This window comes from Rhinoraja longicauda, chromosome 24, assembly GCF_053455715.1.
Source record: "Rhinoraja longicauda isolate Sanriku21f chromosome 24, sRhiLon1.1, whole genome shotgun sequence".
In the NCBI taxonomy this organism is placed as follows: Eukaryota; Metazoa; Chordata; class Chondrichthyes; order Rajiformes; family Arhynchobatidae; genus Rhinoraja; species Rhinoraja longicauda.
The window spans coordinates 35,063,294-35,076,072 of NC_135976.1; positions in this window are offsets into that span (position 1 = coordinate 35,063,294).

Genomic DNA, 12,779 nt, shown 5'->3' on the forward strand with positions numbered 1-12,779 from the left:
CTGTTCCTCCAATTTCCAGTGGGCCTCACTATGGCACTAGAGGAGGCCCATGAGAGAAAGGTCAGAATGGGAGGGGGAGTTGAAGTGCTCGGCCACCGGGAGATCAGTTTGATTAATGCGGACCGAGCGCAGGTGTTCAGCGAAGCGATCGCCGAGCCTGCGCTTGGTTTCGCCGATGTAAATAAGTTGACATCTAGAGCAGCGGATGCAATAGATGAGGTTGGAGGTGGTGCAGGTGAATCTTTGTCTCACCTGGAAAGACTGTTTGGGTCCTTGGATGGAGTTGAGGAGGGAGGTGAAGGGACAGGTGTTGTATCTCGTGCGGTTGCAGGGGAAAGTGCCCGGGGTTGGGGTGGTTTGGGTAGGAAGGGACGAGTGGACCAGGGAGTTGCGGAGGGAACGGTCTCTGCGGAACGCAGAGAGGGGAGGGGATGGGAAGATATGACCAGTGGTGGGGTCCCGTTGTAGGTGACGGAAATGTTGGTGGATGATTCGTTGGATCCGCTGGCTGGTGGGGTGGAAGGTGAGAACGAGGGGGATTCTGTCCTTGTTGCGAGTGGGGGGAGGGGAAGCAAGAGCAGAGCTGCGGGATGTAGAAGAGACCCTAGTGAGAGTCTCATCTATAATGGAGGAGGGGAAGCCCCGTTTCCTAAAGAACGAGGACATCTCTGAAGCCCTAGTGTGAAACACCTCATCCCGGGCGCAGATGCGGCGTAGACGGAGGAATTGGGAGTAGAGGATAGACTTTTTGTAGGGGACCGGGTGGGAAGAGGTGTAGTCCAGATAGCTGTGCGAGTCGGTGGGTTTATAGTAAATGTTCGTCACTAGTCTGTCTCCTGTGATGGAGATGGTGAGGTCCAGAAACGAGGGAGATGTCGGAGATAGTCCAGGTATATTTAAGGGCAGGATGGAAATTGGAGGTGAAGTGTATGAAGTTAGTGAGTTCTGCATGGGTACAAGAGGTAGCACCAATGCAGTCGTCGATGTAGCGGAGGTAGAGTTCGGGAATGGGGCCGGTGTACGGCCGGAACAGGGATTGTTCGACGTACCCGACAAAGAGGCAAGCGTAGCTGGGGCCCATGCGAGTGCCCATAGCTACGCCTCTGGTTTGGAGGAAGTGGGAGGAGTCAAAGGAGAAGTTGTTGAGGGTAAGAACCAGCTCTGCTAGGCGGAGGAGAGTGTTGGTCGATGGGGATTGGCTGGTTCTACGGTCGAAGAAGAAACGGAGGGCTTCGAGACCATCCTTGTGGGGGATGGAAGTGTAGAGTGACTGGACATCCATTGTAAAGATGAGGGAGTGGGGGCCTGGGAACCGGAAGTTATCAAGGAGATGGAGGGCGTGTGAGGTGTCTTGGACGTAGGTGGGGAGGGATTTAACCAGGGGGGATAGGATGGAGTCTAGGTAGGTGGAGATAAGTTTGGTGGGGCATGAGCAGGCAGAGACAATGGGTCTGCCGGGACAGTTCTGTTTATGGTTTTTGGGTAGGAGGTAGAATCGGGCTGTGCGGGGCTGGGGAACTATGAGTTTGGAAGCAGTGGGGGGTAGATCGCCGGAGATGGTGAGGTCCGTGATGGTGCTGATGATAAAGGTCTGGTGTTTATCGGTGGGGTCATGGTCTAGGGATAGGTAGGAAGAGGTGTCTGAGAGTTGTCGTCTGGCCTTGGTCCGGTAGAGGTCAGCACGCCAGACTACCACAGCACCTCCCTTGTCAGCGGGTTTGATGATCAAGTCCGGGTTGTTGCGGAGTGATTGGAGGGCTGCACGTTCAGGAGGGGAGAGGTTAGAGTTAGTCAGGGGAGTGGAGAATTTGAGGCGGTTAATGTCACGCCGGCAGTTGGAGATATAAAGTTCTAGTGAGGGTAGTTGGCCAAACGGGGGGGTCCAGGAAGAGGGGGTCCGTTGGAGACTGGAGAAGGGGCCATCAGTGGGGGTGAGGACTCTTCCCATGGAAAAAGGCTCGGAGGCGGAGGCAGCGGAAGAAGAGCTCCACGTCATGGTGGACGCGGAACTCGTTGATGTGGGGGCGGAGGGGAACAAAGGTAAGGCCTCTGCTGAGGACAGACCGTTCGGTGTATGAAAGGGGGCGGTCAGGGGGGATGGTGAACACCCGGCAATGGTGGGGGTTGGGGTCGGATGGAGGCAGGGGGGCAGGTGGAGGTGGAGGGGATGTATGGTGAGGGGTTAATGGAGCAGAGGGGGGCATGAGGACCGATGTGGGGAGTAGTTGGGGTCACCTGGCTAGAGGGGGAAGGGGAGACCCAGTGGAACCCCTGCTGTGGTTACCTGTAGTAGGGGGTGGGCAGCTGGACTCAGCGGTGCTGTGGGACTCTGCCTGGTGGGGTCTGTGGGCCCAGCGCGGTGTCTGTGGGCCGGGTGGAGCTGCAGCCTGTTGTTGGTCCCGGGGGCCGGGTACAGCGACGGCTGCGACCCGCTGCTGGGAGGTTGAGCGGTGTGGATCGAAAAGGTCGCTGGGGGAGGCCCGCAGGGAATTGGAGCCCGGGTAAGTGGCGGTCGGCCCGGTCAGCGGATGGCCGGGGAGGGCGTGGGCGGCAGTGAAGAGGTCGGGAAGGTCAGCGGCAGCGGTGAAGAGGTCAGGAAGGTCGGCGGTGGCAGCGGCAGTGAAGAGGCCTTGGACGTCGGCGGCAGCGGCCCCGGGGAGGCGGTGGAGGTCGACGGCGGTGGCCTCAGGTACGCCTGCCTCTTTGTTGGGTACATCGAACAATCCCTGTTCCAGACATACACTGGCCCCATCCCCAAACTCTACCTCCGCTACATTCACAACTGCATTGGTGCGACCTCTTGTACCCATGCAGAACTCACTGACCATACATTTCACCACTAATTTTCATCCTGCTCTTAAATATACTTGGACCATCTCCGACATCTCCCTACCGCTTCTGGATCTCACCATGTCCATCACAGGAGACAGACTAGTGATGGACATCTACTACAAACCCACTGACTCCCACAGCTATCTGGACTACACTTCTTCCCACCCTGCCTCCTGCAAAAAGTCTATCCCCTACTCCCAATTCATCCGTCTACGCCGCATCTGCGCCCAGGATGAGATGTTTCACACTGGGGCATCAGAGATGTCCTCATTCTTTAGGAAACGGGGCTTCCCCTCTTCCATTACAGATGAGGCTCTCACTAAAGCCTCCTCTATATCCCGCAGCTCCGTTCTTGCTCCTCCTCACCCCATTCATAACAAGGATAGAGTCCCCCTTGTCCTTACCTTCCACCCCATCAGCCAGCGTATACAACAAATTATCCTCCAACATTTCCGTCACCTCCAACGGGATCCCACTACTGGCCACATCTTCCCATCTCCTCCCCTTTCTGATTTCCGCAGAGACCATTTCCTCCCTGGTCCACTCGTCCCTTCCTACCCAAACCACCCCCTCCCCAGGCACTTTCCCCTGTAACCGCAGGAGATGCAACACCTGTCACTTTACCTCCCCCCTCAACTCCATCCAAGGACCCAAACAGTCTTTCCAGTGGAGGCAGAGGTTCACCTGCACCTCCTCCAACCTCATCTATTGTAGCCGCTGTTCCAGATGTCAACTTCTCTACATCGGCAAGACCAAACGCAGGCTCGGTGATTGTTTTGCTCAACACCTTCACTCAGTCCGCCTTAACCAACCTGATCTCCCGGTGGCTGAGCACATCAACTCCCCCTCCCGCTCCCAGTCTGACCTTTCTGTCATGGGCCTCCTCCAATGTCATAGTGAGGCCTACCGGAAATTGGAGGAACAGCACCTCATATTTCGCTTGGGCAGCTTACAGCCCAGCGATATGAACATTGACTTCTCTAACTTTAGATAGCTCCTCTGTCCCTCTCTTCCCCTCCCCCTTCCCAGTTCTCCCACTGTCTTCCTGTCTCCACCTATATCCTTTCTTTGTCCCGCCCCCCCCCTGACATCAGTCTGAAGTGGGGTCTCGACCCGAAACGGCACCCATTCCTTCTCTCCAGAAATGCTGCCTGACCCGCTGAGTTACTCCAGCATTTTGTGATACCTTTGAAAAGCCCTCGTTACCTCCCTATCTACTTGTGATGCTACTTTCAGGGAACTGTATAGCTGTGCTCTCAGATCTCTCTGGTATACAATTATTGCCAGGGCCCTACCATTTATTTTGAAGGTTTCACTTTCGAAAATGTAACACCTTACATTTATCTGCATTAAATTCCATTGTCATTCCTCACCTGCCATGCTCTGTCATTTTCACGTCTTGCATTCTCTTTGTACCCTTCCATATCTCTAGTTTCACTCTACCCTGAATCTCAGTCTGAAGAAGGGTCTCGAACCAAAACGTCACCCATTCCGTCTCTCAGGCATGCTGCCTGTACTGCTGTTACTCCAGCATTTTGTGTCTAACACTGGTTCTACCCTACATGAGGGACGATTTATAGAGGCCATTTAACCTGCAAACCTGCATAACTTTGGACTGTGAGAAGAAACTGGAGCACCCAGAGAAAACCCACACGGTCACAGAAAGAACGTGCAAACTCCGTACAGACAGCACCTGTAGTCTAGGATTGAACCCGGATCTCTAGCGCTGTAAGGCAGCATTACTACCACTGCATCATTGTGCCACCCCTAATTTGCAGTTCAGATTTTTAAAATATGTTTTATAGTAAGATAACCTGATTTTTTTAAAATGTGAAATAGTGTTGTTAGTGGTCAAAATAATTGATTTTTCTGTCCTGTGACGACGGTGATCAAGAGAGGAAACCTTCAAAGAATCCTACGAAGGATCCTGATCTGGAAAACATGTCTGTGTTGAGGATTTCATTTAAAGTGCATATATTACTCATTGGACTGTTGGTGAACAACAACTCAAACTTAATGCTACAAAGATAATCAGAAAAAGTGACATGCCCTAGTTAAACATGTGTAAACCATAAAATAACCACAAAAATAATTAATTAAAATACTGAATACTGCTTTGTTTGGTTCTGAGGACTGATGAAAATTAGGAGAACACAAAACAAGCCCAATGGGAATAGTATAAATTATATTTAAGTCTCAGGGTCATCGAGTCATACAGCATGGAACTAGGCTTTTCGGCCCATCTGCCCATGCGACCAGAATGCCCTATCCAAGTTGGTACCATTTGTCTGCTCCTGGCCCACGTCCTTCTAAACCTTTCCTAGCCATGTACCTATCTAATGAGCTCTTTCCATATACTAACCAGTCTTTCTGTGAAAAATTGGTCCCTCGGGTTCCTATTGAACTGTTTCCTCTCACCTTAAATCTATGCCTTTTAATTCTTGATTCACCTACTTTGGGGGAAAAAGATTCACCCGATCTTGTTCCCTCATGATTATAAACACCTCTAAAAGATTGCCACAGTCTCTAGATAACAATCTTCACTGTCTAAGATATCATCTATTTTGGTGTAATCTGCAAATTTAGTAATCATGCCTTGCTATATTCCCATCCAAACCTTGAAATCTAAAATAAAGACCATTTCAAATGCACCTACTGCTCTGCCTTCGTCAACCTATGTGATGCCAGTTGTCTATACATGACCCATGCCTCCTTTTTTCTGAACAGTCATCGAGTGATACAGGGTGGAAACAGGCCCTTCGGCCCAACTTTCCCACACCGGCCAACAATGTCTCGGCTACACTAGTCCCACTTGCCTGCGTTTGGTCCATATCCCTCCAAACCTGTTCTATCCATGTACCTGCCTAAATCTTTCTTAAACAATGGAATAGTCCCAGCCTCAACTACCACCTCTCGCAGCTTGTTCCATACATCCACCACCCTATGTGTGAAAACGTTATTCCTTGGATTCTTATTAAATCTTCTCCCCTTCACCCTATGTCCTCTGGTCCTCGATTCCCCTACTCTGAGCAAGAGACTCTGCATCTACCCGATCTATTCCTCTCATGATTTTGTACACTTCTATAAGATCACCCCTCATCCTCTTGCACTCTAAGGAATAGAGACCCAGCCTACTCAACCTCTCCCTATTGCTCATACCCTCTACTCCTGGCAACATCCTCGTAAATCCTTTCTGAACCCTTTCAAGCTTAACAATATCTTTCCTACACCATGGTGCCCAGAACTGAACACAATATTCTAAATGCGGTCTCACCAAAGTCTTATACAATTGCAACATGACCTCCCAACTTTACTCAATACACTGACTGATGAAGGCTAATGTGCCAAAAGCCTAGTTGACCACCTTATCTACCTGTGACTCGACCTTCAAGGAACCATGTACTTGTACTCCTAGATCCCTCTGCTCTGCAACACTCCCCAGAGGCCTACCATTTACTGTGTAGGTTCTGCCCTTGTTAGACATCCCAAAATGCAACACATCACACTTCTCTGTATTAAATTCATAGAAACATAGAAAATAGGTGCAGGAGGAGGCCATTCAGCCCTTTGAGCCAGCACCGCCATTCATTGTGATCCTGGCTGATCGTCCCCAATCAATAACCCATGCCTGCCTTCTCCCCATATCCCTTGATTCCACTAGCCCGTAGAGCTCTATCTAACTCTCTCTTAAATCCATCCAGTGATTTGGCCTCCAATGCCCTCTGTGGCAGAGAATTCCACAAATTCACAACTCTCTGGGTGAAAAAGTTTTTTCACACCTCAGTTTTAAATGGCCTCCCCTTTATTCTGACTGTGGCCCCTGGTTCTGGACTCGCAAACATTGGGAACATTTTTCCTGCATTTAGCTTGTCTAGTACTTTTATAATTTTATTTTTCTATAAGATCCCCTCTCATCCTTCTAAACTCCAGTGAATACAAGCCCAGTCTTTTCAATCTTTGCTCATATGTCAGTCCCACCATCCCAGGGATCAATCTCGTGAACCGACGCTGCACTGCCTCAATTACAAGGATGTCAATAGACAATAGGTGCAGGAGTAGGCCATTTGGCCCTTTGAGCCAGCACCACCATTCAATGTGATCATGGCTGATCATTCTCAATCAGTACCCCGTTCCTGCCTTCTCCTCATACCCCCCTGACTCTGCTATCCTTAAGAGCTCTATCTAGCTCTCTCTTGAAAGCATTCAGAGAACTGGCCTCCACTGCCTTCTGAGGCAAAGAATTCCACAGATTTACAACTCTGACTGAAAAAGATTTCCCTCATCTCTGTTCTAAAAGGCCTACCACTCATTCTTAAACTCCTGGTTCTGGACTCCCCCAACATTGGGAACATGTTTCCTGCCTCTAACGTGTCTAACCCCTTAATAATCTTATATGTTTCAATAAGATCCCCTCTCATCCTTCTAAATTCCAGTGTATATAAGCCTAGTCTCTCCAGTCTTTCAACATACGACAGTCCCGCCATTCCATCAACTATTCCTCAGCCCACCTGGCCAAATGATCCAGATCCTGCTGCAATGTTTCACAATCATCTTCACTATCTGCAAAACCACTTACTTTTGTATCATCAGCAAACAGGCTATCTTGCCCCGTATGTTCTCATCCAGCTCATTGATGTAAATGACAAACAGCAACGGGCACAGCACCGAACCCTGAGGCACACCATTAGTCACAGGCCTCCAGCCCGATAAGCAACCTTCCACCATCACCCTCTGCTTCCTTCCATGGAGCCAATTTGCTATGGTGATGGTCGACTCGTAAATTTCTGCCAGGGCTCCCGCTATTTCCTCTCTATTTTCCCCGCAATGTCCTCGGATATATCTGATCAGGCCCTGGAGATTTGTCTACCTTCATACACGATAGTACTTTCAGTACTTCTTCGTCGGTAACACTGACTGCTCTCAAGACATTTCCATTGACTGCCCCAAGTTCCTCCATCCTACTGTCTTGCTCGGTAAATACAGTGGAGAAATACTCATTGAGGACCTTGCCCATCTCCTGTGGCTCTACACAGAGGTGACTGCTTTGATTCCTGAGAGGTCCCACTCTCTAGTTACCCTTTTCCCCCTTATGTATTTATAAAATCTTTTGGGATTGTCCTTAATGCTACCCGCAAGAGCTATGTCCTGACCCTTTTGTGCCCTTCTGATCTCCTTTTTCAGTTTACTCCTTAATTCCCAAAATTTCTCCAGGAATGCACTTGATCCCAGCTGCCTATACCTGTCCCATTCATCCCTCTTGCTTTTCACCAATTTCTTTCATCATCCAGGTTTCCTTACTCTTAATTGCCTTGCCCTTCACTCGAACATTAACATACATACCTGGAAATCTAACTATAACACTTAAAAGCATCGTACTTTCCAAAAATGCTTTTGCCCACAAAAAACCTACTCCAATTGTATTTTGCAAGTTCCTGTCTAATGCCATCAAAGTCGGCCTTGCCCCAATTTAGAACTCCAGCTTGTGGACTTCGCCCTACCCTCCATGAACACAATTGAGGAAAAAGTTAGTTGACTGGCTTTTTCATTAAACATTTTGTGAAATAGAAATCTATAAACCAAACTATTTAACCAAAGGGTAATTTGAATAGTAGTACTGTGAACCACAATACAAATGTATTTGGAAAGTGGTTTGGAAATCTCCACCTTACTGGACTTTATACTTTTGAAATGTCCTTAAATCGGCTAGCATTTTCAGAAAATTCCTATACTCTGCAACAAATATATTTGATAAATGTGCTCTTAATAATCACCATCAGCCAGTTGACAAAATGCTCCTGAAGTCATTTATTCCTCGCAACATCCTTAGGAATTCTAACCTTGTTCAGTTATGAAGTCCAAACAACCAAGGGCATATAGGAGCAGAATTAGGCAAATCATGGTTGATCTATCTCTCCCTCCTAACCCCATTCTCTTGCCTTCTCCCCGTAACCCCTGACACCTGTACTAATCAAGAATCTATCTCAGCCATAAAAATATCCATTGACTGCCTCCACAGCTTGTGCCGATGAATTCCACAGATTTGTCACCCTTTGACTAAAGAAATTCCCCCTCATCTGCTTCCTAAAGGAATATCCTTTAATTCTGAGGCTATGCCAGTGGAAACATCCACTCTATCCAGGCCTTTCACTATTTGGTAAGTTTCAATGAGGTCTCCCCCTCATCGATTTAAGGTGAGTGGGGAAAGATTTAATAATAACCTAAGGGGCAACATTTTACCCCACACAGGGTGGTGCGTATATAAACTGTCAGTAGATAACATTTAAAAGACATTTGGACAGGTACATGGATGGGAACGGTTTAGAGGGATATGGGCCAAATGCAGAGAGGTGGGACGTATAGATGGAGTATTTTTGTCAGCGTGGGCAAGTTGGGTCGAAGGACCTGTTACCTTTCTGTACGAGACTATGACAAACTTATGCCAAAGAAGGGTGCATGCAAATAAATATTTGCAAGGTTTTTCATGTGGAAAATAGCGTGTTTTATTAGATTTATTAATGCTGCATAATTAAAATAAATTGTGGTTAGTGATATACTGCGTCTTTGACCAGGAATTGTTCCTCCATTTTACCTAACTTATACTTTGTAGTCTGGTATGTTATTTAAAAATATTGATTCTGTTCAGTTTCATATTCAAATTGATTTAATAAATGTAAACTTATACTCGCAAATTAATGTGTGTGATAGCAGGTTGGACACAATTGTGTTTCATAGAAAGAGCAAGAGCTTATGAAAAATAGAAGCGTACAGCACAGGAGGCCTCTGGCCCAGCTCCCTTATACCAAATGTTTTGCCTATCTACGCCAACTCCTTTTCCCCCTGCATTAAGCCCACAATCCTTTACATTTTTCCTATACCTGCTGTTAAATATATTTAAAACATTTTAATTATATCTGAACCCACTGCTTTTCACTACCTTTGGTCCAAAATAACTGACCTCTGTCTTTTAAATTCCTCATAATCCCCTTGCACTGGGAATAAGATTCCAACTATCCAAATTATGTCCCTTATCATTCCCCTTATGTCCCTTACCTCTGAGGTCACCCCTCAGACTCCTACATTCCAGTAAGAATATACCCAGCCTATTAACATCTCCAAGTAACTATGTAATTATTTTCTGCACTATTATAAATAGTTCTATACAATATGCACCCACAGGAGCATTTCTGCCAGATTTCTGATTAAGTTGTGAGCCGACATCATAATATACTGAAGAAAACTCTAGTTATGATATGGTTGCATCCAAATCTGCTAAAGCTGACCTCTGACATGTTTTGGGTAATGTTTGATCAATGATGATCCAAGGAAGGTGACTGGAGGCGGTACACATCCTTCCCCCTAGTATTACTAATACAAACTACTAGGGACAGATGATACCAGAACAAGTCAAATGTGTTACCCTGTGTTACATATGCTACATATTCATTGTAGCAGTCCCAACCTCCTGCACTACTTTGTATCAGGCACACTCACCACACACACACACACACTGTGATTAGGTATGTAAGCACTTTTCAGTATCACTACGCCACACAGGCAAGGAGCTGAATAAAGGAGTAAATTAAGGCAACTGAAACAACCTGAATTGTGTCGTTATTATCAGGACATCAAACCCGAAGACACAACATGGTGGCAGCGGTGACTTTCGAGTAAAAACCCGCGCTATTGTGAATCGCTATTGTGAATTAGGAACAGCGGCTGCAGAGAAATTGATTTTTTTTGTGCACCCGCCTAACAACACAAGATGGCGGCCTCCACAGCAGCAATGAGCCTCCACCCTACGATGAACTGGGACGCCGATGATGTGGTGGAGGCGTTCAAGAAATTCAAACAAAAGAGCCAGCTGGCATTTAAAAGCTTCCTGAAAGGAACTGCAGATGAAGAGAAGGTCAGTTATATTTTACTATGGCTCGGGGAGAAGGGTCTAGACATTTTTAACAGTTGGAGCTTAACAGAGCCTGACTGCAATAATCCGGGAATAGTCCTTGAAAGGTTTGCGAACCATATGGAGCCCAAATCAAACCACAGAATCCATCGGTATGAGTTCCAAGGGCTAAGACAAGACCCACAAGAAACAACCGACACTTTCCTTTCGAGACTAAGGAACGTGGCCAAGAAATGCAGATTTGGTGATGAAGATGACAGAATTGTCGACCAGCTAATATGGGGGTGCGCCCACCAAGAGGTCCAAAAGTCCCTAATAGGGAAAGACACCCTCAACCTAAAAGACGCCGTAGATGCTGCCAGAGCTTTCGAAGCCACAAGGAAACAAATGTCCTCCCTCTGCCTTCAAGTTGGCTCATCTCAGAGCAGCACCAGAGTGAATATAGACGCTCTCTCAAAACGTGACCCTGGCTCCACCTTAAAGGCTCCAAAGCAGACATTTTCTAGGCATGCAAACAAACAAGCAAGCCAAAGAAGCTGCTGGAACTGCGGTACAGAGCATGCATTTGATGATCGCAGGGCGTGCCCAGCATACGGGACTACCTGCAACTCATGTGGGAGGCCTAACCACTGGAAGAAAATGTGTAGGTCAACAAAATCATACAGCACCAAGCCAAAGCAGCAATGGTCAAAGAACGATAGAAATACGAGAAGGAAACAAATACACGCACACGTCCAACAGGAAGAGGAGATAACCTCAGATACCTCTGAGGAAGAATTCCTTTCCGTTGGGACCATTGACGTCCACGAAATGGGAAACAGCAAAACACATAGCAACAGAGAGGAAGCATATACTATAATACAACTACAGAAAAAAGTGGGAAAGAAAAGAACAACGATTAATCTAAGGCTCAAAATTGATACTGGAGCCCAGAGCAATATCTTACCAGTCAATCTTTACGGAAAGATATTCCCTGAACACATGACAAAAGATGGCAGCGTCAGGAAAGGAATCCTTGGAAGTAGCGATGTAGTCCTAGCTGCATACGGAGGTTCCATAATCCCACAGCTAGGCAAAATAATCATAGCAGGAACATACAAAGGGAAAGAAGTGAAATGCCCCTTCTTCATCACTAAATCGAAAGGACCTGCTATTCTCGGCCTGAACACGTGCCAAAGACTGAAGATTGTGTCAATCAACTATGAAATCAAGACAAACTCCTGCAGAATTGACAGAAACATACCCATCAAAAACCGGCCGCCCATCAGGAACAAAGAAGAATTGATGGACATGTACCCAGAGTGTTTTGACGATACCGTTGGTTGTTTTGAGGAATACGAATACCATATCACAGTAGACCCCAGTGTGAAGCCAGTGATCCACCCACCCCGCCGTGTTCCCCTTGAACTGAAAGAGAGGCTAAGGGAACAACTAAACGAAATGGAAGAAAAGGGCATCATCACAGCAATAACTAAACCAACTGATTGGGTAAATTCAATTGTTATCAAAGAAAAGCCAAACGGAAAACTAAGGATATGCCTTGATCCCAGGGATCTGAACAATGCATTGAAGCGCGACCATTATCCAACTCCAACCCTTGAAGAGATCACACCCGCACTAGCCGGTTCCAAGGTGTTCAGCAAGCTGGATGCTAGCAATGGATATTGGAACGTCAAAATAGACCGGAAGTCATCAATGCTCACCACTTTCAACACGCCATTTGGCAGATTCAGATTCAACAGGCTCCCATTCGGGCTGAAGGTGAGTCAAGATGTCTTCCAGCGGAAAATAGATGAAACATACAAAGGCTGTAAAGGGGCAATCGGGATAGCAGATGATATCCAAGTATACGGCAGAGATGAAAACACGCATGATTACAACCTCCATGAGGCTATGGAAAAAACTCGAAGAGCCGGCATAAAGCTCAATGCAGACAAATGCATAATCAAAGAAAGGGAGTGCAAATTCTTTGGACTGATTTACTCTGCAGAAGGAGTGAAACCGGACCCTACAAAAGTGGATGCTATCAACCACATGGAGGAAC